Raw genomic sequence first — 26,205 nt, 5'->3', positions numbered from 1 at the left:
TGCCGCTTTTGCAGCTGGCACCTTGCACACGGGGAGGATGGAGGGAAAAGAGTGGGGAGCACCATCTGCACTGCCCCCTGCCCCTTTCTGCTGAGGTGTATGTGCAGCCACTGCCACCATAGGCTGTGGAAAAACATGGAAGAATATAGTGCCACTTGCAGGAAATGGAAGCAGGGGGCACCATGAGCGTGTGCACGTGCACATGCAGACACGCATGCATATGCATGTGCCCAGCATAAACCCAGAGAGATTAGTGGGAACAACCCTACTGGCAGCTGGATACAGGTAAGTCTACCAGGAGCGGGGGTTGGACTGCCTGCAGCTGGGGTCCTCGGCAGCTCCCCAGACCAGGGGGGAGGGGGCGGCGGCTGTGTGCGTGTGTTTGCATGGCTGGGCGCTTGGGGCTGCGCAGGGCAGGGGGCTGCGGGGAGGCGCCTGCAATGGGGGGAGCAGGTGGGGGGCCCTTCAGGGGTGCTGGGGAGCTGTGCAGCCAGGCCAGGGTGGTGGCTCTTGCCAGGCCTCCTGGCATGGTGTGGGAGCCCCAGCCCTGGCAAGGGGTGCAACAGCCTGCAGCAGGGTCTGGCTCAATCCACCACTGCCTGCACCAGCCAAAGCTGCTGCAGCTGCCGGGCTCTGGCTGGGGTGAGATGGGGCAGCTGGGGGGACCAGGGACCTGTGGGGGGGGGGGGGGGGACAGGGACTATGGGGCACCAGCAGCGCCCAGGGGGTGCTGGTGGGAGCGAGCAACACTGGGACGCGGCTCTCGTGCCCTCGCTGCCGGCGCTTGAGACGACTCAGCGCGGTGGGACCGGGGCGGGCACACGGGCGCACCCGCACCAACACCGTGCAGGTGCCTGGGCCAGGGACACCGGTCCACACGCGCGCACGCGCACCGGGAAGCGCTGCGGGAGAAGACCGCGCCGTGCGGCCGCCGCCACAGCACACGCGCGGGGTCCCGGCGCCCGCCACGACGAGGCTGGCGCTGCCCGGCAGAAACGGGGGCAGCGCGTGCCGCTCCGGGCACCGCCGTGCCGTGCCGTGCCGTGCCGTGCCGCTGGGCCCGGCCTGTGCCGCGGGGCGGGGCGGGGCGGGGCCCCGGGCCAAGGGCGCAAATCACCCTGCGGGGCGCGCCCGTGCGTGCGCCCGGGGCCAGGGCCGTACGTGTGTCCCGCAAAGGGTGCCCTGGCGCGCGGCCGTGCCCGGCGGGAAGCGAGCGCGAGTCCCCGGCGCTGCGCCTTTTGCCCGCTCTGCCGCTCGCGCATGCGCACCCATCGCCGGCCGGGCAGGGACAGGAGCAGGGGGCGCGGTGCCCCGGGGCTGCTGCGGCTCCTGGACCAGCCCCGCTCCCATCTCGGTGGGGCGGGGCCGAGCGCGGGGCGGGGCGGGGCGGGGCGGGGCCGGTGTCTGTGCCCCGGTCTGAGCCACGCCGCCTCCTTCCCTGCAGCCCGCGGCGCCGTGCACAGGGACCGGAGCGGAGCGGAGCGGGGCTGAGTCTCTCCCGGAGGAGGACACGCGGCGGCTCCGGACCCCGGGCACCCGCGGGCTTCCCTGCGGCCGGGAGCAGCCCCGGGGGCGATGGCGGAGCAGGGCCCGGGCGGTGTCCAGGCAGGAGCGCGCGGGGCAGGGCGAGTGTCTGGCGCGGCCCAGGCCGGGGTCGGGGGCGCGGCAGCCCTGCGGGAAGCGGCGCGGGGGCGCGAGGAGGAGCCGGTGGCGCGCCGGGAGAGGCGGGGGCAAGAGGTGAGGCAGCCCGCGCCCCCCCCCCCCGCACACCCAGCGCTGCCACCCGCACCAGCTCCCCGCGCCGGCGCCTGGAGCCGCACGGCCAGGGCTGCGCTACCCGGAGGCCGACGTTGGGGCAGGCAGAGGAATCCACCTCCAACCATTTCACCTTGATCGTGGATGCTGTTGACCCCGTCTCCGTGTGCCTGGGTCATGTTTCCTGCCTCCCCGTCTCTCCCAGCCCTAGCCATCCCATGACACGCTCCTCTTGTCCCCAGGTCACGGTGAGCGTGCAGGCCGAGGAGGTGGCCTCAGACCGATCGCAGCCCACCCGGGCGCTGCAGCAGCCCGGCGATCCCTGGCCGGAGCAGGCGCGGGCCCAAACTGCGGATGTGCCTCTGGAGGAGGCAGCACAGCGGGACAGCCCAGGGCCTCGGGACCAGCCACCTCGTGGCCCCAGAGAGGAGCCCATGCCGGACCTGGAGTCAGGTGAGGGGCTGGGTGTGGGCTGGGGCGTGGGTCTGAGTGCTGCAGCGGTTGTTCTCCATCTCCCCCCTCTCCCACACACCAGAGCCTTCGGCTGCTGCAGTCACGGGCCAGTACAGGAGAACAGCAGGGCTTTCCCCTGCAGGCAGCACCAGGCCTGACCTGTGCATTGTCTTTCCCACCCACAGGTGCAGGGACCATGAGCAGAGCTCATCAGCAGCCTCCTGAAGAAGGGCCTGCAAACCTGGAGCTGCCGAGGACTTCCCCAGGGAGGCTGGGGGAGAGGGGCTCCCTGACCTTGGAACCAAGCCGACTGCAGCAGGGGCAGGGGAGGCTGGCAAAGCAGGTGGAGAGCACGGAGGTGAGCAGGGCACCAGCTCCATTGTGGGTGGGAGTGCAGCTGGGGCCGTGCTTGGGAGGAGCCAGGGGTGCAGTCAAGAGTTTGGGGAGCAGAGTGAGCTAAAAAGCCACAAGTCTCCGGTGACAAGCTGCAGCCACACCCAGGCAGCATTAGGCGGAGCTCACCCCAATGCCAATAGCAAGGGGTGCTGGCACGGGAATGCTGGACCACAGTTGTGGAGCCCCTCACTCTGAAGGTGCCGCCTCGAAGGGCCGAACACATAAACTGTGATGAGCCTGGCCAGGGCACATGTGGACCCCTACGTCAACGGCTTCGCCCACATCCCTTGTCAGTGCAGAAAGGGTAATCTGCACCTCTGGGTGTCATGGCCCAGCCTGCAGAGAGGTGTGGCGCAGAGGGATTGTGGAGAGGGCAGCAGGGGCTGGAGGATGCTGGACTGGGTGACGCTGATGGGGTAACGCTTGTGCCTGCAGCTTCAGGAGGCCTTTGAGGACGTGGCTGTGTATTTCACACGGGAGGAGTGGGAGCTGCTGGAAGACGCACAGAAGGGGCTTTACCGGGACCAGATGCTGAGGAACTGGCGAGCCCTCGTTTCCCTGGGTAACGCTGTTTCCTGCTTCTCCCTCCAGCCGTGTCAGCGCTGACCCTTACTGTCTTCTCCCGGCTTCTCAGCGCTCTCCTCCTTGTGGACTTTTCCCTGGGGTTGAAATCCACGTCCTCCCCGCAGCTCCGTGTCTAATCATGCTTCTCTCATTTTTAACACCAACATCTCCTGCTCTGTTTGATCCAGCCACCTTCACCTGAGTCTTTCCTGTTCTTGTAACCCCCAGTGCTTCCATATCCAGTCATGCCTTCCTGACTGCATCTCCCTTTCCCTTCTCAGTGCGTAGGTGTGATCTCCAATTCATTGGGCAGAAAATTTCACTGCCAGCTCCTCCTCAGGGAATGGTTCTGATTTTCTGCCCTGTCCTGCCTAGTGTGTCCTGTCCCACATGTGTAACGCTCTGAGCATGTTCGGTCAGTGCTGCCTTTCTCCTCCTTTGGTTATGACACAGCAGAGGGTAATGGACCTCTTTTTCAGCTCCACCCCTGGATTAGTGTTTTGTTATCTCCATCCCTAGCAACCCGTGCACACGTGAAGGAATCCAGGGACTTCTATCTCTGGTTCCCTGCAAGCTTTTGCCGACGTTCCTTCCTACAGTCTTCATATCCACAGGCTCTGGCTTGGCTGTGTTTACTTAGAGACCTGCGCCCTTCACAGAAGTCGTGGTCTCCTCCTGAAATGCCTCTGCATGTGAGAAGCACGTCACAGTGATAAAAAGAGGTGGGCTCAGTACAGGACTGGTGAAAAACGATTGTCATTTCAAGAGGGTCTCTGATAGGGGGATTGTGCAGGCTTGTGGGCAGGGCTTTCTTTTCCCTCCAGTTCCCTGAAGGACTTTTTTAGGGAAGGGCTCCACGGGTTTTATTGCTTAGCACAGACCATGTTGACGCTTCCTACGTTGTGGGCTTTCACGTGCTGCGAGAGGTGTCTCCTGCTTTCTCTTGTCCATATGCATGACTCCTGAGAGCTTTGTTTCAAACCCTGCAGGATTTTCCTGCTTTTGTGTTCATCTCTGCTTCTGGCATGATCCTCCCACTGGATGGGATGATTGCTTTTGTTGCCCCTGCAGTTCTTATAAAATCTTCCCTTTCTCTGCCCTTTTGGGAATGACCCTGTCATCCAGAAACAAGTGTCATGGTCAGTCATCCGTCCTGGATTCTGTTCACTGCTGCTAGGCCTCCCTTTAAATGTTCCCAGAGAAGAAACTCACTTCCATTCCTTTCCCTGGAATGACACTGATAAGACCGATGTTATCCAGCCACCAGTGTGTCCAGCCTCTCTTCAGTTTAGTGCCTTGCAAATAGTAAAAGCTTCATCTTTATGCTCTTTAGCACATTGCACGGCACAGCATCTCCCCACCCATCCCTGGGAGCTCTCTTGGTCTTGCACCGGTTTTTATACCTCAGAGTGGTGGGTCCTTTGTTTCCTGTGACTGTCCCCCCAGCACCTGGGTGACAAAGGCCTTCATCTATCAAAGGCTTCTCCCTGCAGTGCCTTCTCTTGCATCTTAAATATCCACCCTCCCTTGTCCTTCAAGGCCCCAGTAGAGTTCATTGGATCCATTCTCCAAATCCCAGTGGGTTATTTGGCATCCAGTACCCAGTCATGAATGCTTTTTAACCACTGCCTCAAACAGGATATCAAGGTCCCACCCCTGACTTAATCCACCGCATTAGACGAGGACAGGAGGAGCTCTGGGTCTCTGATGGTGAGGACCGGGGGGACATTTCAAGGTTGGAGGATCTCCTGCCAGGTGAGTTGTGGCTGTCCCCTGCCCTGACTTACCTCTCAGAAATGCTCCATGCCCACAGTGCCTGGACCCTGCAGGCCTGCCCTTTCCCTTCTTGTCCCCCCTAACTACAACTGCTAGGGGCAGAGAGTTTCTGGTTTTGATGTTCAGGCACAGGTCTGGCTTCCCTGAAATACCATGGTCTTACACTGCAAAACAGACAAAAATTTAAGAGATGATTCCTCAAACCCAAGGTAGCCATACCTTTCTAGCACCTGCTCCCAAGGCATGATGGGATTTGTAGTCCCCCATGGAAATCAGCATAGTGGGGCAAAGCTCCATGTAGCCATTATTGTAAGACAAAAGAGAGGCCTGGGGCTCTGTCTGATGTGTCCTGGTCACGTTGACCTGGAAACGAGGAGGTGTTCAATGGTGGTTTCAGGCTGCGCTGAATGGCTCCACGAAGTGGGTGGGATTCACAAGCCTTCAAGTTGCATGGGAAGCAAGTCCCCCATGACTCGTGCCTTTGTGTTTTGTCTCTGGGCCGTGAGTGTCACAGAGCTCAGGACTCGGGAGAGAGTCCACATGCAGGTTCATGCCAAGGCCTTTGTCCCATGGCAGATATTGGTGATGTGCACGCCAAGTGGGCCTCATCAGCCATGGAAAGTCTCATGAACCTGTTCCAAGCCTGAGACCTTTCCCTCGAAACAGAAAGAAGGCACAGCCCTGTTCCTCCCAGGAAAGAGACCCCCATCTCTAGGTTCTTCTCTCCCAGAGCAGGTTTTGAAGGCAGGAGGGACAAACCACATGGGCTTTTTCTACCTAGGAGAATCAGCTGGTCCAATGTAAGGCCGTTCTCCCCATACACCCCTAACTTAAGGCAAGCCCTAGAAATCCACCACAACGCTATCCATCTTGGTACCAGATGCTGCTCTCAGGACTGCCAGAGATCCTGCATGAGAACTGGAGACCAGTCTCACCAATGCACTTTGGCTTTTGGAGCGTGTCAGCCCAGCCTGTTGAAAGGCTTGGTATTCTCTCCCCTGGATCAGCCAGTGCTGTGGGACAGAGCAGTACTTAGAGAGAGACTCTTCCTTCCTTTATGCTGATTCTTCCCCTGGTCTCCTGATCCTGTTGGAGCAGGAAGCCATTCAGGTCCTGGCCTAACACACATCCCACATGGATTTCTCCCAGCAGAGTCTGAAAGGATGGGGCTGACAGTTGAGCCAGAAGCCCTGAGAGTGTAGCTCTGACCTCCACCAAACAAGGAGCATTAACCAGGCATAGGAACGTGTCCCTTCCTTGACCTCAGCACTTGGGTTTTGGCAGGAAGACCTTGTTCTCTTCAGAAAAATTAAGTGCCACGGTCCAGTCATGCTTGTAGGCCCCTGACAATGGAAAGAATCGCAGTGTTTGGCCTGTGCCAACAGGGCAGGAACTAACCTGGAGTTTCTCTTCCCCATGTAGGAGGCGCCTGGCTGCTGAGCAGAGCTGAGAAGCAGCATCCTGAAGAAAGGCCTGCAAACCTGAAGCCACCCCAGACCTCCCCAGGAAGTTTGGACCAGATGGAGTCCCTGAGACACGAGGAAGACCAGTGGTTCAAGAGCCAGGGGAGACCTCAGAAGTCAAGGAAGAATGTAGCAATGAAACAGGGGCCATCTTACCTTGGGCGTGAGAGTGGAGAAAGGACAGAGTCCAGAGAGATTCCTGGGCACAGGGAAGGATTCATGGAGCTGAAGAGCCATGAGGTCAAGTTCCGCTGGAAAGAGACCCTGCATCAGAGTCAAGGCAGTGGTGGGGGCCTGGTAGGGAAGCAGGAGCTGCCTGCCTATACCTGGGACAGACAAGACCCCTGCCCTGAGGCCCAGAAAACTCTTAAGTGCCCCTCAAACCGGGCTCTTCCACCATTGTGCCCTGAAGATGGGAAGAACTGCACCTGCTCCTCCCACCTGGTGGTGCACCAGCATATCCAGAAAGTGAAGAAATCACATCAGTGCTCTGAGTGTGGGAAGACCGTTGCTTATTCCTCCCATCTGGCACAGCACCATACCTCCCATCTGGCACAGAGCTTCCATACAGGGGAGAAGCCATATCAGTGCTCTGAGTGTGGGAAGAGACTCTCCAGTTCCTCCGGTCTAGCCAGCCACCAGCGCATCCATACAGGGGAGAAGCCTTATCACTGCTCTGAGTGTGGGAAGAGGTTCATCAGTTCCTCCAGTCTGGCCAAACACCAGCACATCCATACAGGGGAGAAGCCATATCACTGCTCTGAGTGTGAGAAGAGGTTCTCCAGTTCCTTCACTCTGGCCAACCACCAGCGCATCCATACAGGGGAGAAGCCATATCAGTGCTCTGAGTGTGGGAAGAGCTTCTTCAGTTCCTCCGGTCTAGCCAGCCACCAGCGCATCCATACAGGGGAGAAGCCATATCACTGCTCTGAGTGTGGGAAGAGGTTCATCAGTTCCTCCAGTCTGGCCAAACACCAGCACATCCATACAGGGGAGAAGCCATATCACTGCTCTGAGTGTGGGAAGAGGTTCTCCAGTTCCTTCACTCTGGCCAACCACCAGCGTATCCATACAGGGGAGAAGCCATATCACTGCTCTGAGTGTGGGAAGAGGTTCACCACTTCCTCCAGTCTGGTCAACCACCAGCGCATCCATACAGGGGAGAAGCCATATCACTGCTCTGAGTGTGGGAAGAGCTTTGCCCAATCAGGCAACCTGGCCCACCACCAGCGTATCCATACGGGGGAGAAGCCATATCAGTGCTCTGAGTGTGGGGAGAGGTTCATCAGTTCCTCCACTCTGGCCAGCCACCAGCGCATCCATACGGGGGAGAAGCCATGTTGGTGCTGTGAGTGTGGGGAGAGGTTCACCAATTCCTCCACTCTGGCCAACCACCAGCGCATCCATACAGGGGAGAAGCCATATCGGTGCTGTGAGTGTGGGGAGAGGTTCACCAATTCCTCCACTCTGGCCAATCACCAGCGTATCCATATAGAGGAGAAGCCATATAGGTGCTCTGAGTGTGGGAAGGGCTTCACCCGTTCCTCCTACCTGGCCCAGCACCAGCGCATCCACACAGGGGAGAAACCACATCAGTGCTCTGTGTGTGGGAAGAGCTTCATCCGTTCCTCCCACCTGGCCCTGCACCAACACCTTCACACAGGGGAGAAACCATATCAGTGCTCTGTGTGTGGGAAGAGCTTCATCCGTTCCTCCCACCTGGCCCTGCACCAACACCTTCACACAGGGGAGAAACCATATCAGTGCTCTGTGTGTGGGAAGAACTTCAACTTTTCCTCCCAACTGGCCCTGCACCAGCGCATCCATACAGGGGAGAGGCCACATCAGTGCTCTGTGTGTGGGAAGAGCTTCACCCGTTCCTCCGTTCTGGTACAACATAAGCGTGTCCATGCAGTGGAGAAGCCACATCAGTGCTCTGTGTGTGGGAAAAGGTTCACTCGTTCCTCCCACCTGGCACGACACAAGTACATCCATTCAGGGAAAAAGCCATTGTAGTACACTGAGTGTAGGAAGAGCTTCCCCCCTGCTTCATTCTGGCACCACACCAGCTCATGCATACAGGAGAGAAGCCACATCAGTGCTCTAGTTATAGGAAGAGCTTCACTGAGTCCTCCCACCTGGCCCAGCATCAGTGTATCCATACAGGGTAGAAGCCACACAGTGCTTTGTGTGTGGGGAAAACTTCACCCGTTTATTCAATCTGGCACAACAACAGTATTCACACAGAAGGAAAGGCACATTGGTCCTCTGTGCGTGGAAAGAGTTTCACCCAGTCCTTCAAGCTGGCCACATACCAGCATATGCACACAGGGGAGAAGCTGCATCAGTGCTCTGTGTGTGTGAGGAGATTCACTATTTTGCTGCCCCTTGAGCAGTGGGCTAGACCTAATGGTCTCTTGAGGTCCCTTCTGTATCAAGGAAACTCGAATCTGGTCATGTCAAGTTGACCAGACTCTCAGAACTCTTTTCGAGATGACTCAAAATTGGCAGTGATTGTGGCCTAGAGTTAACCACCAGCAAAATGCCAGGGAACATGGAGCATTTAAAACAATGGAACTATAGAACCTCTTCGTCGCCTGTTTGGTGAGAAATCATCACATTATAGCTAATTACTGGACTTTGATTTGGTTTGGGTTCACTTGACTTGATTTTAAATACTTAGAGTAAATAAAGCCTTTCTGTCACTCATTGAATGAGGTGTCGTGTCAATCCCTGGGCTAGTCTACAATCCTAGGTTTTTATTGCTAATACCATCCCTGTTGATTAATTGCTTTGTGCTTAGTAGATGTTTTGTAGTCAACATAGCCTCTGACTTTTTGTTGGATGAGTGCTGGTGGTTAATCACACAGTTCTCCTCGCCCACAGAGAAGTTGGGCTTGGATGAGTTTCCATCTAACACCTTCCAGTCCTAATGCCTATGAAATCCCACCTCTCCTGGCACCAGTGCATCTACACAAGGGAGAAGTCACATCAGTCTTTTCAGTATGTGAAGTGTTTCCCTTCTTCTTCCGATCTTATGCGACACCAGCCCACGCAGGCAGGGAAAAAGCCACATCAGAGTTTGTGGGAAGAGCTTTATCAATTCCACCCACCTGGTCCAGCACCAGCGATGCACACACCAGATAAGTCACATCAGTAGTCTTGAGTGTGCAAAGAGTCAGACAATCCTCCCCCTTAGGCAGACACCCATGCATCCACATGGGAGAAACGACATCATTCCTATGCGTGTGAAGATAGCTTCCATGACTCCTCCCCACTGCCCTAACACCAGTGCATCCACACCCGGGAGTATCCATAATTGTACCAGCAGTGCAGAGTGGACTTCCAGATGCCTACATGCTCTGTTCCCACCAGTGCATTCAGGCAAGCAGCCTCCTGGTGCTGGAGTGCAGCAAGTTTTCATGCAACCTGCGGGCCAACCACAGAACCCAAGGGCCCAGTGCCTGTTTCCAAAGGTTTGATTGGGGGAAGGGGCTAGTAGGAAGCATCTCAGGAAGAGGCCATCCCAGACACTGGGGACACTGTGAGGGGATGATCTTTGCATCAGTCTTGGAACCTGTACCTTCTTTATCATTCTCTAAAAGCAATCCATCCCCCTCAGGGAGAAGAAGCACCTTACCAATAGGATGCCCTCCCCAAGACAGCTGGCTCCATATCCCCCCAGGGCCTGTCCTTTGCTGCCTCCTGTGCCCATCCGGGTCTGCAAGGAGCTGCTGTGACCCCCTGAGCCCAGTCTGGCAGGTTTTGCTTCTCAGCCTCTCTCCCGTACTCTGTACCCCTCGGTGCCTGCTGCTCACCTGCCCTCCTGCCCTTCGTGACACTAATGCAGTTGGTTTAGAAAGCCCCAGAACTGGACATGGTATCCCTGTGGCTGGACTCTGCCCTCTCCAGAGCTGTGAGATGGGAAGCAACCCAGGCCCAGAGCCCTTTGCAGGGCAGATCTTCCTGTCACTTTCCAGCCTACTCTCTTTGCTGAGGATTCACCGTGGTCCAGGCCAAGCCCTATGAGGAGGAACTGGGGCACCTGGACCTCTTCAGCCTCTGCAAGAGAAGGTTGAGAGGTGACCTTGTGGCTGCTTATAAGTTCATCATGGGGGCACAGAAGGGAATTGGTGAGGTTTTATTCACCAAGGCGCCCCCGGGGGTTACAAGAAATAATGGCCACAAGCTAGCAGAGAGCAGATTTAGATTGGACATTAGGAAGAACTTGTTCACAGTTCGAGTGGCCAAGGTCTGGAACGGGCTCCCAAGGGAGGTGGTGCTCTCCCCTACCCTGGGGGTCTTCAAGAGGAGGTTAGATAAGCATCTAGCTGGGGTCATCTAGACCCAGCACTCTTTCCTGCCTATGCAGGGGGTCGGACTCGATGATCTATTGAGGTCCCTTCCGACCCTAGCATCTATGAATCTATGAAATGCCCTCCAGGTTCTCTGTGGACCTCAGTACCACCCTGAAGCTGGGTTTGCAGGTCTAGATCCCCTGTGGGGAGCAACACCTCTAGCAGTTTTGTGAAAGAGACACCTGGGTGTGGGAACGTGGAGCCAGCGTTGCCAAGTCTTGGGAAAAAAGTGGCACTGCTTTTTTTTAAAAAGCTCCAAACAAGTCCAACCCACTTCCAAGATAAAGTAGTGGAGGTGCTTATGAACCCATGAATCTCAAAAAAGTAAAGCAACTTATAAGAAGTGGAATTGGGCTTGTGTTTTTAAGTGGAATTAGCAACACTGAGCAGCCTCAACATGAGGTTGGACAGCCACTTGTTGCGGGTGATCTGGGCGTAGCTATGCCTGTGTTGTGCTAGGGGTCCTTCCCAGGCTTCTAGGCTTTGCTGGTTGCCACATGCAGCTGGGTGGGATTCCTGTCCCCCACCCACTTCTGCTACATGTGTCAGGGGGTTTCCTGTTTTTAATCCTTCCTTCGAGTCATTGGATGCACTGAGCTGTGCTGAGCCTTCCTGGATAGGCTGGGACGGGCCTCTACATAAAAAGAGTAGCAGTGATTATGAGTTACGCTATAACTGCTACTCTTATTATTATGTCTGGCAGTGTTATTTATCGCTATAATATAAATACCAATAATAATCCTATTGCTATAATTACCGCTCTAATGAAAATAGTAGAGGTGCATCGATACATCAGTCCTGTATCGGACTGGCACTGATATAAGGAAAATTTACTGTCGGCTTTTTTTGGCTGATAACGTGGCTGATAATCGCTTCATGCAGGCAGCCAGGAGCGCAGACTGGCAGCGTAGAGAGCAGCTGGGTCCGGTTGTTAACTGTTTTGGGGGAAGGCACACTGAGGCCCCTGCGGTCAGGAAAGCAGTGGGACTCAGGCAGGGGCAGGTGCTGCCCAGCTAGGGTGGGAAGATGGGGTGACTTCTGCCCTGCAGGGAGTCCAAGCGGGGTGTGTGCCCCAAGAGCTGCGTGCCTGGTGAGGGCAGGCTCACGCTGCCAGCTAGACCTGGAGCAGTGCCAAACTCTTCCTGGCTGGTGCAATGACTGCGATCCAGCTGGACAGCCCTGCCTTAGGAAAACCTACTCCTCTGGCCCCTGAGAAACATTCCTGAAGACCTGCCTGGCCCCAGCAAAGCCCCGAGGCCTGGGCTAATCCACACTACAGAACATGGGACATTGAGCAGAACCAGGTCTGGAGCAGGCCCTGCCTCTGCCCAAGGTGTCTCAGGAAAGCTGAGGGAAATACGCAGGCCCTCCTCTGCTTCTCCTCTCCTTCCCAGCCCTCAAGCCCTAGGTTTCTAGGTCCCCACCTATATGAGAGATCCTGCACTGATGTTGGGTGCTTGAGCTCGGGATGTTGTTGCCAACGCTGGGAAATAAAGCGGCTGGGTTTGCTGAGCGGGGAGAAGAGGGCTGGAAAGCATGATGTCTAGAGTAAGCCATGGCCTGTTGTGGTGCCGGGCAAAACTTGGGGGCAGGTGCGGTACAGCAGCTGCAAGGCTGAAGTGGGCTGCCAGGGGACTTGAGGGCTCCGTGCTGTAGAAACTGGAAACAGCAGGGGCAGAGGAGGCAAAACCAGTGTAAATGCATCTGAGGGGTTGATGCTGTGGTGCAGAAGAGGTACCTGAGGCTCAAAGATGCACCTGAACCAAAGGAGGAAGTCCAAGCTGGGCAGGAGATGGTTTCCCCTCAGCCCTATTCTTGTCGCAAAATGTGTTAAAAAGAAGCACCCGTCCAGTGTGGGAGTCTTCTCTGCGCTTGGATCATCTTCTGCCTGAGGTAGAAGAAATGAAAGAAGCAGGTATTAGCAAGAATCAAGATGGAGCCCCTTGTCAGCTCCCATCCAATGCCAGTAAGGTTTCATGCTCCGGCTGGGGGCAGAGGACACCCTGAGTGGATTTGGATCCATTTACTGCTCTATATCCCCATGGGCCATGCTCTGGAGAACAAAGAGCCCTCTCATTCAAGTCATTCTTGCTTCCTTCCATCTTCCGTTATCTCTGCCCACAAGGATGAGGCAGGGCACTGCAAGAGCTCCTGGTATCCACCACTGATTGAGGGCTACACTGGCACCTAATGTGACATTATGCATATACATACATCTCTACATACATGCACACGTTATTATGCACCTACACAAATATACATATATGCTGCCACACCCTCCAACCCGCACTTACTGCAGCATCTCGGCTGTCCATAATAGGTAAGATAACCCCAATGGGGCCCGATTGTAACAACAGACAGGAGGTGCCGTACCTCCCTCGGGTTCCTTTGAGCTTCCTCCAGTATAGCCCTCGCCCTGGCCCATATTTTCCATTGGTCCAGGACTCGGTCAAATAACATGCACTGCACTCGTGGTTCAAGCCACCGAAGGATATCCTCCAGCTCCAACAAATCCATGTACATCTTGAAAAACAAAACTCATCCCCTCGCTTTTTGTCCTACTTCAAACCCATGCAGGTCTTCCCAATCTGCAACTTCCCTATAACAGTGCCAAAAGGCTTCATACGCCTCCCTCCACCAGAAAGTCACATTCCAATGTTTAAAATTGTCAAACACCACTAACACAGCTCAGGTTTTTGAGGTCGACTTGTAAATCATCGAACACAACCTCGCTCATAAAGGCTGCCTGAGACAGTGTAACAGATCCCTTCACTCCTTCCTTCGATAAAGTAGCTTTCACTCTCAATTTCACTGTCCGTCTGGGGTCTCCTTCCCCCACAGCTGATACCCTGGCTTGTCCTGAGTGATGCCTCCTCTTCCATGCTATCTCCCCAGCTGCGTGCCCCATCCTCTGATCCTCCTGGCCTCTTGCCATCACCATCTATCTTCTTTGCTGTCTTCTGCATCAGGTCGTCTGCCCCCATCACCGACCTGCCTCGACATGCCACAAGGGTCCACAGCCCCACCTCCTCCAACGAACCCACTGCATACTCACCACTTGCTGTCTACCTCATCTGAACAGCTGACGTTCCAGCTTCATTCAATCTCACCATCTCAGCCTTGGCTCTAGTCGATCACTGCCTCCTCTCCTCCTCCTCCATCGCTCTGACCTCCTGAGGCCTAACGTGTGGAGTGTGGCCGGAGGGAGCCGCTACTGGAGGCTGCAGGAGGAGGCTGTGCCGGCGGAGGGGCTCCCATTTGACCTCAGCTGGCCCTGCTCCCCCCCACACCCAGCCCCACAGTCAATCGGTGCATGCGCAGTTGGGCAAAAGCGTTAGGGACAAACAGACAGACAAAGCCCTTTATTATATTAGATATGTGTGTGTGTGTGCATATGTATCTGTGTGCATGTGTGTGTATGCATATATATGCATATGCATGTGTGTATATGTTACAGGGGTGTAAGTTGTAACCATGTTGAGCTAAGGACATAGGCAGACAAGGTTCTTTGGGTGAATCTGATGTCTTTTATTAGACCAACTTCAATAGTTGGAAAAAAAATTCTTAGCAAGCTTTTGGGTTTAAAAACCCTTCATCAGGCTGAGGAAGCATCTGCAGTTGGTGTGTGCTTTTCCTGGATGGAATAAATAGTAAAAAAGCAAGAGGCTGATATGCATGCAAGACAAGCAGTCAGTGAAGATATAAATTGAGGAGTCAGCAGGTGAGAGAGAGGCTGGGGGTGGGGGAGAAGGGGGTGAATGTAGCAGTAGAATAGTGGAGAGATACCTGGGGAGTCAGAAGTCAGGCAGGTTATAATGTGTCGTAAATCCAATGTCTATATTTAGTCCATGATGTTTTGTATCCAGGAAGTTGATGAAGTGAAGTTTCATAGTTTCATAGTTGGTAGGGTCGGAAGGGACCTGAGCAGATCATCAAGTCTGACCCCCTGCCGTGTTACATGGGCAGAAAAGAATGCTGGGGTCAAACGACCCCGGCTAGGTGATTATCTAGTCGCCTTTCGAAGACCCCCAGGGTCTAGGCTCGTCTCTGGGATGTGTATTGTAAGTTCACTGGTTCCTCAATTTACATCTTCACTGACTGCCTGTCTTGCATGTGTACCAGCCCTGCTACAAACGGGAGGAGTGGGGTTGGATGCGAACTGGGGGGGGGGGGAACTGGGGTCGGACCCGAATGGGAGGAGTGGGGGGAGCGGGGTCAGATATGAACAGGGGGGAGAAGGGGGGGAAGCAGGATGGGGTTGGACCTGAAGCGGGAGGGGGGGTTGGACCCAAAGTGGGGGGGGGGTGTCAGACTTGAAACAGAGGTTGTTACACAAATTGCCAATTGCTCAAATCACGAGTGAGACCTTTTGAGGGAGGATAAGGCAAGATGCTGCATTTATTGATTAAGTGCTTAATACAAACATGCGTGTGCAGACACACACACCACATTCGTACCTCAGTTTCTGTTCTGTGCTGCCATATGTTACTAATCTTATCAGTGCATGAACCAAAGCCGGGAGAGGGGGGAGGGGGGCAGGGGCAGGTCCAAAGCAGGGGGAGGAGCAGGGCAATGTTGGCCTGAAGCAGGGGGAAAAGGGGCTTGGATCCGAATTGGGGGCTAGGAGCAGACCCAAAGGGGAGGAGGGGGGGACAGGGTCAGACATGAAGCAGGGGGCTTCCCCCTCCCCCCCCCCCATCTCCCTGCCTGAGGGCAAAGCAGGGATCACAGTGGTGGCATGCCTGCTGCCCCCCAGAAAACCCAGCAGGGAGGGGAAGGTGGAGGCAGGGAGGGGAGGGGAGGGGAGGGGAGGGGAGGGGAGGCAGATGCAGACATGGGATGGGGTGGGAGTGGGGCAGTAGTTAGAGCAGGGTGGGACCCAGAGCACAGGGGATGGTGGGGGAGTGATGGGAGGGAGGTAGAGCTGAGCCGGACCCAGAGCAGCAGGCGCGGGGAAGAGTGGGTCCGGACCCTGAGTGGTGGGGGGCAAAGGGAGAGAGAGCGGGGCTAAACACAGGGGGGATAGTGCGGGGCCAGACGCCACAGGGTTGTGGGGAAAGCAGATCTGACCTTGAGTGGAGGAGGGGAGAGGGTAGAGCAGGGCTGGACCTGGAGCAGTGTGGAGGGATGGGGGTGAAACAGGCCAGACCTGGAGCAGCAGGGGAGGAACGGGACCAGACCCAGACCGTGGAGGGTGGAGGGGAGGTAGAGCGACCCAAATGGGTGAAAGAGCACGGGACCAGACGTGGGAGGGCTAAAGCAGGGCCAGACCTGGAGTTGCGCGGGGCAGTAGGGTAGAGCAGGGCCGGACCCTGAGAGCGGCAGGGAGGGTGGGGGTGGGGGTGGAGCGGGGCCAGACCCGGAGTTGCAGCAGGGAGGGGGAGTAGATCGGACCCAGACCCGGAGCAGCAGGAGGAAGGGTGGCTAGAGCAGGGCCAGACCCAGAGCGGTGTGGGGGTTGGCAATGGGGCCAGACCGGGGCGGGGCAGGGGGAGTAGAGTGATGCCAGACCCCAAACTCCAAGAGGTGGGGCACGGGGCTGGGTGCAGAGGGATGGTTAGAGTGGGGCCAGACCTGGAGTGGTGTGGGGAGTGGGGGCAGAGCAGGGATGGACCCCGAGTGGCAGGGGAGCGCGGGCCTGGATGCTGGTGTAGGGTAGAGCGGGGCCGGACCCGGAGCAGCAGGTGGGAGGTGGGGTGGAGCAAGGCCAGATGCCAAGTGGTGGGTGGGGATGTGGGGCTGTACGTGGTGGGGGGTGGAGTGGGGCCAGACCTGAAGCCACAGGGGGGTGGGAAATGGGGACAGGCCTAGAAAGGTGGGTGGGAGGGGGTGTAGAACAGGGCCAGACCTGGAGCGGCGTGGGGAGGGGGTGTGGAGCAGGGATGGATGCTGAGTGGCGGGGGCGGGGGAAGGAGGGGAGAGCGGAGCCAGACCTGAAGAGGTGGGCAGGGTGGGGAGCAGGGCTGGACACAGGTTGAGGCAGGTGCAAAACTGAGCTGGATCCTGAGCAGCAGGGGAGGAAGGGTGTAGGGCAGGGCCAGACTTGGAGTGGCCGGGGGGGGGGGGGTGGAGCAGAGACAGCCCCGGAGCAGGAGTGGGGGGGCAGAATGGGGCCGTACCTGGAGCAGCGGGATGAAAGTGTGGGCACAGGGGCGTGGGGCCAGACTCAGGGCTCCATTCCTGCCCACCCCCTCACCATTCTTGACAGGCAATTTGCTAGTTTATATATAAAGAGAGAGGGGGAGAGATGGGGAGAAGCAAAGGGACAGACAGATAGGAACAGACTGACAGACCTGGGTCCATCTACTACTGGCAGAGCTGTGGGAGCTGGGCCAGGGGAAGCCACTGAAGCCCAGACAGAGCATGTGTGTGTGTGTACATGTGTGTGCAGCAAAGGAAGGAAGATCCAAGAAATTACAATCAGTTTAACCTCAATCCCTGGAAAGATCTTCGAGAAAATTATCAAAGAATACATCGGTAGCAGGCTGACAGAAGGCACCATCCTGAGAGACAGCCAACATGGCTATGTTACAGGTAGGTCATGCCTGGCCAACCTCATCTCCTCCTATGACCAGGTGATACGTCACCTGGACAAGGGGAGAGAGATTGATATCATATAGTTGGATGGGGGGCGAAGTTAATGTCATATACTTGGATTTTAGAAAAGCCTTTGACATGGTCTCCCATGATGTCCTCATGGCAAAATTGGGGAACTGTGGCCTTGACATCCTCATGGTCCGATGGCTGGGGACCTGGCTCCGTGGTCAGACCCAGAGAACGGTGATCGATGGAACCGAGTCAATGTGGCGCATGGTGATCAGTGGCATCTCTCAGGGTTCAGTACTTTTTCATATATTTATTTAAGATCTAGATTCAGGTGTCAGTAATGGACTGGCTAACTTTGCAAATGACACCAAACTGTGGGGGAGCCTGGTTACACTGGAGGACAGGCTGAGGATTCATGCGGACTTGGACAGGCTCGCAAGGTGGGTGGAGGAAAACTTGATGGCCTTCAATGTAGAGAAATGCAAGGTGCTCCACCTCGGGAGAAAGAACCCACATCACACTGATAGGTTCAGCAGTGCTTCACTCACTAGCACCATGTCCGGAAGAGATTTGGGGGTCGTGATTGATCACAAGATGAGTAGGAGCCACCAATGCGATGCTGCAGCCAGCAAAGCAAATAAAACCATGGCTTGCATCAACCAATGCACCCGACACCAGACCCAGGCCGTCATTCTCCCATTCTGCTCGGGCTCGGTGAGGCCGCAGCTGGGGTGCTGCATCCAGTTCGGGGCTCCGCGCTTTGAGAAGGACGTGGAGAAGCTCACGAGCGTCCAGAGGAGAGCCAGGCGCGTGGCCAGAGGGCAGGAGCACCGGCCTTATGAAGAGAGGCTGAGACACACGGGGCTCTTCAGCTTGGAGAAGTGCAGGCTCGGGGGCAGCCCGTAAGCGCAGCGGGCGGGCGTCAGGGCCTGGGAGAACGTCTGTTCACCAGGGCACCGCGGGGGGAGACTAGGTCCGAGGGTCACAGACCGCGGGAAGGCGGTTTAGACGGGACATCGGGGAAAACTTCTTCACGGTCCGAGTCTCCAGAGTCCGCAGCAGACTCCCGCGGAAGCGGGCAAGCGCCTCCTCCGCACACCTCCACGTTGTGTTGGGACGCTGATCTTGCTGGGGGCATCTGACCTCGGCTGACCTCCTGCCCCTTGGGCAGGGACTGGACCTGATCAGCAGGTCAGCAAAAGCCTTACGGACAGACGGAATAAGACTTTTCTTATATTAGATTATATTAGAGGCATGTATGTATTAGTAAGTGCATATGGGGGTGCAGTTACTGCTGATGCTGGTGACACGCAGACGCCGGCACCCCCCTCCCCGCCCCGTCCAATGCCGCTGGGGCTGGCACGGGGATGCCTTCGGGCAGGACTCACTGCGCATGCCCAGGCCGGGAGCAGAGGCGGAGCAGTCACTGCGCAGGCGCCGCAGGGGCGAGGCGGGAAGGGCGAGCGAGCTCAGATGGGACCAGGGTGAGCGCGGGGGGGGGGGGGCGGGGCAGGAGTGCGGGCCCCGCGGGGGGCGGAGCTGCGGGGGCTCCTGCACCAGCCCCGGTCCTGCCTGTGCCGGGGGAGCGGGGAGCGGGGGCGTCGGGGTCGGGGTCGGGGCAGGGGCGGTCCCGGCTCTCAAGCAGGGGCGCGAGGAGGAGCCGGTGCCGCGCCGGGAGAGGCGGGGGCAGGAGGTGAGGCAGCCCGCGCCCCCGACCCGCCCCGCCCCGCACACCCAGCGCTGCCACCCGCACCAGCTCCCCGCACCGGCGCCTGGAGCCGCACGGCCAGGGCTGCGCTGCGGGGGCCGAGGGCCTGGGGAGGGCTGTGGCCAGGAGCAGGCGGCGGAGCTGGCGGTGCTGGAGCTGCCGCGGCCGTCCTGCCCCAGGAGATGCGGGGCTGGGCGTGGGGAGCAGGGTGGAAACGTGGGCCGAGGCAGAGACCCTGGCGGAGGGGTTTGGCTGGGGCAGGTGGAGGACGAGGAGCTCCATGGAGCGTTTCACCCTGGTCGTGGGTGCTGCCAACCCCGTGTCCGTGTGCCTGGGGGATGTCTCCTGCCCCCCGTCTGTCCCAGTCCCCGCTCCCCAGTGACACGCTCCTCTTGTCCCCAGGCCACGGTGAGCGTGCAGGGCGAGGAGGTGGCCTCAGACAGGATGCAGCGTGCTGTGGTGCTGGAGGAGCCACGGGCCCAAACTGCAGATGTGCCTCTGGAGGAGGCAGCACAGAGGCACAGCCCAAGGCCTCGGGACCAGACCCCTCATGGCCCCAAAGTGAAGCCCCTTCCAGATCCAGAGTCAGGTGAGGGGCCAGGTGCAGGCTGGGGCGTGGGTCTGAGTGCCGCAGGGGTTGTCTGCAGTCTCTTCCACCCTGCCCCCCCCATCCCCCCCCCACACACACACTAAGGCCTCCGGCTACCACACTCACGGGCCAGTACGGGACAACAACAGGGCTTTCTCCTGCCAGCAGCACCCGGCCTGAGTCGTACATTGTCTTCCCCACCCACAGGTGCAAGAACCATGAAGAAAGCTCATCAGCAGCCACCTGAAGAAGGGCCTGCAAACCTGGAGCTGCCGAGGACTTCCCCAGGGAGGCTGGGGGAGAGGGGCTCCCTGAGTCCTGAACGAAGCCAACTGCAGCAGGGGCAGGGGAAGCTGACAAAGCAGGCGGAGACAACGGAGGTGAGCAGGGCACCAGCTCCAGCTGGGGTGGGAGTGCAGCTGGGGCCATGGCTAGGGGAGCGAGGGTAGCTGTCAAGATTTTGGGGAGCAGAGAGAGCTAAGGAGCAACAAGCCTCTGGTGACGGGTGCTGCAGCCACACCCAGCCAGCATTTGCCAGAGCTTGCCCCGCAGTGCCAAGAGCCAGGGGTGCTGGCACGGGCGAGCCGGGCCACGGTTGTGGAGTAAAGATTCTGCCTCAGCTACCAAGCACGTAGAAAGCGATGAGCTGGTCCAAGACAGACGCATGGACCCTACGTCCCCGGCTGCACCCACATCCCCTGTCAGTGGAGAAGGGGGCATTTTGCACCTCTGTGTGTCATGGCCCAGCCTGCAGAGAGGTGTTGCGCAGAGGGATTGTGGAGAGGGCGGCGGGGGCTGGAGGCAGCTGGACCAGGAGACACTGATGGGGTAATGCTTGTGCCTGCAGCTCCAGGAGGCCTTTGAGGACGTGGCTGTGTATTTCACACGGGAGGAGTGGGAGCTGCTGGAAGACTCACAGAAGGGGCTTTACCGAGACCAGATGCTGAGGAACTGGCGAGCCCTCGTTTCCCTGGGTAACACTGTTTCCTGCTTCTCCCTGCAGCCGTGTCAGCGCTGACATTTATCTCCTCCCTGCATTTCGGCACTCTTCTCCAACTTTTGCCGGGGGGGTTGAAATCCACATCCTCCCCATGGCTCCATGTGTGATCACGCATCTCTCATGTTTCACACCCGCATTTCCTGCTCTGTTCAATCTGGCCGCCTTCACCTGAGTCTTCCCCGTTCTTGTAAGCGGTGCTTCCATATCCAGCCAAGTCTTGGTGAGTACATCTCCCTTCCTCTTCTCAGCATGGTTGTGTCATCTCCAATTCACTGGGTAGAAAAATTCACTGCCAGCTGTTCCACAGGGAATGGTTCCGATTTTTTACCTGTCCCACCTGGCATGTCCTGGCCCACATGTCAAACAGTCCAAGCATGCTCAGTCAGTGCTGCTTAATGGAAGTCTTATCAGCCCCTGCCGCTACCATCCCTGGGATTCGCATTTCCTTGACTCCATATCTAGCGACTGGTGCACAAGCGACGGAATCTGGGTACTTCTATCTTCGCATCCATAGAAGCTTCTGCCCATGTTCCTTCCTACAGTCTTCATCTCCACAGGCTCTGGCTTGGCTGTGTTTGCTTGGAGACCTGCTCCCAAGCTTGCTTTGCTGTTCACGGAAGTTGTCGTTTCCTCCTCCCAACATCCCTCTGCATACCTGATGCCCATCATGGTGATAAAAAGAGGTGGGCTTGGTGCAGGACTGGTGAAAAAAGGTTGTCATTTCCAAAGGGTCTCTGATACAGGGGTTTCCTGGCTTGTGGGCAAGGCTGAGGGACTTACCTTGTACCGGGTAAATTTGCTTTTCTAGTGCTTTCTTTTTCCTCCAGTTCCCCTGAAGGACTTCCTTTGGAAAGGGCTCCAAGGGTTTTAGTTGCCCAGGAAAGGCCATGGCGACCATATCTACATTATTAGCTTTCATGTACTGCAAAAGGTGTCTCCTTCTGCCTTCTCTTGTCCATATCAGGGACTCCCAGCACCTTTGTTTCAAACCCTGCAGGATTTCCTAGCTTGTGTGCTCATCTCCCCTTCTGGCATGATCCTCCCACTGGATGGGATTATTGCTTTTGTTGCTACTGCAGATATAAAATCTTCCCTTCCTCTGCTCTGTTGAGGAATGACCCTGTCTCCCAGAAAAAGTGTCATGATCAGCCATCTGTCCTGGATTCTGTTCACTGCTGCCAGGGCTCGCTCTAAACGTTCTCAGAAAAGAAACTCACTTCCATTCCTTTGCCTGGAATGAAACTGATAAGACAGATCTTATCCAGTCACCAGTGTGTCCTGTGTCTCTTCATTTTGGTTCCTTGTAAATAGTGAAACTTCTCCTTTCCACTCTTTAGCACATCACACATCACTGCATCTCCAGCCCCTGTCCGTGGGAACGCTCTCAGTTTCACACTTGTTTTATACCTCAAAGTGGTGGGTACTTTTTTTTTCCTATGACCATCCTCCCACCACCTGGGTGACAAAGTCTGTTGTCTATCAGTGCCTGCTCTTTCATTTTAAAAGCCAACCCTTCCTTGTCATTCCAGGCCCTTGTTGAATCCTGGATCCATTCCCCAAATCCCAGTTGGTTATTTGGCATCCAGTACCCAATCATGAATGCTTTTTAACTACTGCCCCGAACAGGATATCGAGGTCCCGCCCCTGACTTAATCCGCCGCATTACACGAGGCCAGGAGGAGCTCTGGGTCTGTGATGAAGAGGACCGGGGGGACATCTCAAGGTCAGAGGACCTGTTGCCAGGTGAGTTGTGGCTGTCCCATCCCCTGACTCCCCTCTCAGAAATGCTCCAGGGCCACAGTGACAGGGGTTCATAGGGGAAATGTGCACCTCTCTCACCCACAGCACTTGGGGTTTGGTGGAAGACCTTGTTTTCTTAAATCGTAAGTGCCAAGATCCAGTCGTGCTCTCAGACCCATTGCAACAGAGGGAATAGAATTGCTAACTTAGAGTTTCTCTTCCCCATGCAGGAGGCACCTGGCTGCTGAGCAGATCTGAGAAGCAGAGTCCTAAAGAAGGGCCCGCAACCCTGGAGCCAACCAATACTAACGAAGGGAGTTTTGGCAATACGGAATCCCTGACACCTCATTGTGGGAAGAGCGTCATCCATTCCTCCCACCTGGCCCAGCACCAACTCACCCACACAGGGAAGAAGCCATATCAGTGCTCTGTGTGTGGGAGGAGCTTTACCGGGCCCTCCTACCTGGCCCAGCACCAGCGTATACACACAGAGGATAAGCCACATCAGTGCTCTGTGTGTGGGAAGGGCTTCGTCCAATCCTCCCACCTGGCTGTGCACCGGCGCATCCACGAAGTGAAGAAAACATATCAGTGCTCTGATTGTGGGAAGACCTTCATCAGTTTCTCCCGTCTGGCACGACACCAGCTCGTCCATACAGGGGACAGGCCATATCGGTGCTCTGTGTGTGGGAAGGGCTTCACCCAGTCCTCCGACCTGTCCATCCACCAGCGCTTCCACACAGGAGAGAAGCTACATCAGTGCTCTGTGTGTGGGAAGAGCTTCCCCCGGGCCTCCCACCTGGTGCGGCACCAACTCATCCACACCGGGGAAAAGCCACATCAGTGCTCTCTATGTGGGAGGAGCTTCACCAATTCATCCCATCTGGCCCGGCACCAACGCATCCACACAGGGGAGAAGCCACATCAGCACCCTGTGTGTGGGAAGAGCATCACCAGTTCATCCTACCTGGCCTACCACCAACGCATCCACAGAGGGGAGAAGCTACTTGAGTGCTGTGTGTGTGGGAAGAGCTTCACACAGTCCTCCCACCTGGCCCAGCACCAGCGTATCCTCACAAGGGAGAAGCCACATCAGTGCTCTATGTGTGGGAAGACCTTCACTCATTTCCCCGACCTGGACATGAACCAACGAATCCTCACAGGGGAGAAGCCTTATCAGTGCTCCATGTGTACAAAGAGCTTCAGCCGTCCCTCCTATCTGGCCCTGCACCAGCGCATCCATAAAAGGAAGGAGCCATATCGGTGCTCTGAGTGTGGGAAGAGCTTTACTCAGTCCTCCCACCTGGCCCAGCACCAGCATAGCCACACAGGGGAGAAGCCACATCAATGCTCTGTGTGTAGGAAGAGCTTCACCAGTTCCTCCCACCTTGCCATCCACCATGACATTCACACACAAGAGAAGGATTATCAGTGCTCTGTGTGTGGGAAGTGCTTCACCTATTCTTCCAATTTGGTATGACACCAGCATATCCACACAGAGGAAAAGCCATGTTAGTGCTCTGTGTGTGGGAAGAGCTTCACCCAGTCCTCCAGCCTGGCCAGTCACCAGCGTATTCACACAGGGGAGAAGGCACATCAGTGCTCAGAGTGTGGGAAGAGAGTCAGCCAGTCCTCCCACCTGGCCGGAAACCCATGCATCCACACGGGAGAAATTACATCGGGCGTCTGTGTGAGAGGATAGCTTCCATGAATCATCCCAGCTGGCCAAACATCAATACCTTGGAGCATCCATAATTCTGCCAGCAGTGCAAAGAGGGCTTATGGATGCCTACGTGCTCAGCTCCTGCCAGTGGCTGCATTCAGGCAAACAGCCCCCTGCTCCTGCAATGCAGAAAGAGTTCAAGCAGCCTTTGGGCCATGTAGGGCACTGCAGAACCTAAAGGATCCAGTTGCATGTCCCTGGGGTTTGATTGGGGGAGGAAGGGCTAAATAGGAAACATCTAAGAAGAGACCAGCCCAGACACTGGGGGAACCTGTGAGGGGATGATCTTTGTATCAGTCTTGAAGCCTGTGCCTTCCACATTGTTCTCTAAAAGCAGCTAGTCCCCCCCCCTCCTAGGGAGAAGTGCCTTCCCAATAGGGTACCCCCCACAAGACAGCGCCTGTCCTTGGCCAACTCACTTGCCCATCAGGTCTGCAAGGAGCTGCTGCTGCCACCCGCTGAGCCCAGTCTGTCAGGTTTTGCTTCTTAGCCTCTCTTCAGAGCTCTACCCCTGGGTGCCTGCTGCTCCCCTGCCCTTTGCAGCACTCTGTAATGCAGTCTACACTCAGAAAAACCCGGCACTGGACATTATATCGCTGTGGCTGGGTAGTCTGCCCTCTCCAGAGCTGAGAGTCAGGAACCAACCAAGGCCCAGAACCCTTCCACGGGCAGGTCTCCCTGTCACTTCTGAGCCTGTTCCCTTTGCCAAGGTTCCACTGTGCCAAGGATTAACTGGGCTTTTGCAAACCATTAGGTGCAGGATTTGGTCACACTTGAGGCCTCACTCCCATAGTGCTATGCAGCAAGGACCCTGAACTTTGGAAGGAGCCTGTGGCCAGGGGACAGTTAAGTGCCTTTTCTGGGGGAAATGCAGGAAGGGGGAAAGGAGGTACAGCCTGTGGCAGGTCCAACCTCTCCTGTGAAAGGGTGGGAAGTGTATGAGGACATCTTCATGAAATGCAGTATGTTGTTACTTGGGGTATGTTCCCTGATTACTAGTATCCCAATACATCGTGTCCCTTGGGGAGGAACTTGCTTTGGCTTCTTTTGTATGTATCCAGATAAAATGCAAGGTGCCAGAGACAGCCTGGGGGTAACACCCTGGGTTCCTGCTCCAGCTCTGGCAGCACTGCCCCCCCCATGGCCCTCCCAAACAGCCTCGGGTGGCAGGAGAGAGACAGGTCCTTCTGGAGCATGGGCCAGATGGAAAGGCAGACTGGGAGATCTGCTTGGTTTGAGGGTGCAAAACTCAGCCCCTGCTCATCTGACTGGAAGCCACCCACAGCTCAAGCTGCCTCTGTCTCCTTGCTACACAGAGAAACCGGACCCAGGGCAGAGTTGACACGTGGGTGCAAATACACGCTAGAATCACATGACCCCTTTTGGCTTCTGGTCCAGGGAAGCTTGCTGCCTCTTGGCCAACGCCAAATCCCATCCAGGTTCTTCATGGACCTCAGCCCCACCCCAAATCTAGGTTTGCAGGGCTGGATCCCCTGTGGGGAGTGACACTTCTAAAAGTTTCTTGAAAGACACACCTGGGTGTCGAGGTATGGTGCCAGTGTTGCCCAGTCTCGAGAGGGAAAAAAAAGCAGCACTGACTAAAAACCAGACCAACTAATTTCAAAGATAAAGGAGTGGTGGTACTTATCAACCTGTCACTTGGTTGGACGGCCATTAGTTGTGGGTAGCTATCCCTATGGGGTTGAACCCAGGCTTCTAGGCTTTGCTGGTTGCCACATGGAGTTGAGTGAGAATCCTGCCCCCACCCCCTTCTGCTACATGGGTCAGGGGGGTTTCCTGTTTTTAAACCTTCCTCTGAGGAATTGAGTGTGTGGGCAGTAAGCTGTACTGAGCCTTTCTGGATAGGCTGGGACAGGCCTTTACATAAGACTAGTAGGAGTCATGAGCATTGCTATCACTGCTACTATTATTACTATGCTTGTTGGTGTTAACCCCAAAGATGAGCAGCTCCAGTTAGCCTGTCAGCTGAGCAACAGCTGTGCGCAATGAGGGGAGGACCCCAAGCCGCTGTGAGGGACATAGCTGTATCTTCAGGATTACAAACCCAGAGGAGGTGATGGCTCCCACAGGGAGGAGGTAAAAGTACATGGGAGGACCATCATTGGGGAAGTGG

General features: G+C 56.5%; 1 pseudogene; it reads left to right on the top strand.

Moving 5' to 3' along the window:
* The first annotated feature begins 1,378 nt into the window (after positions 1-1,378).
* On the top strand, positions 1,379-25,106 carry LOC102566761 (zinc finger protein 850-like; annotated as a pseudogene).
* The last annotated feature ends 1,099 nt before the right edge of the window (positions 25,107-26,205 follow it).

Source organism: Alligator mississippiensis, chromosome 11 (genome assembly GCF_030867095.1).
Source record: "Alligator mississippiensis isolate rAllMis1 chromosome 11, rAllMis1, whole genome shotgun sequence".
Lineage (NCBI taxonomy): Eukaryota > Metazoa > Chordata > Crocodylia > Alligatoridae > Alligator > Alligator mississippiensis.
This window is presented reverse-complemented; position numbering and strand designations above follow the sequence as displayed.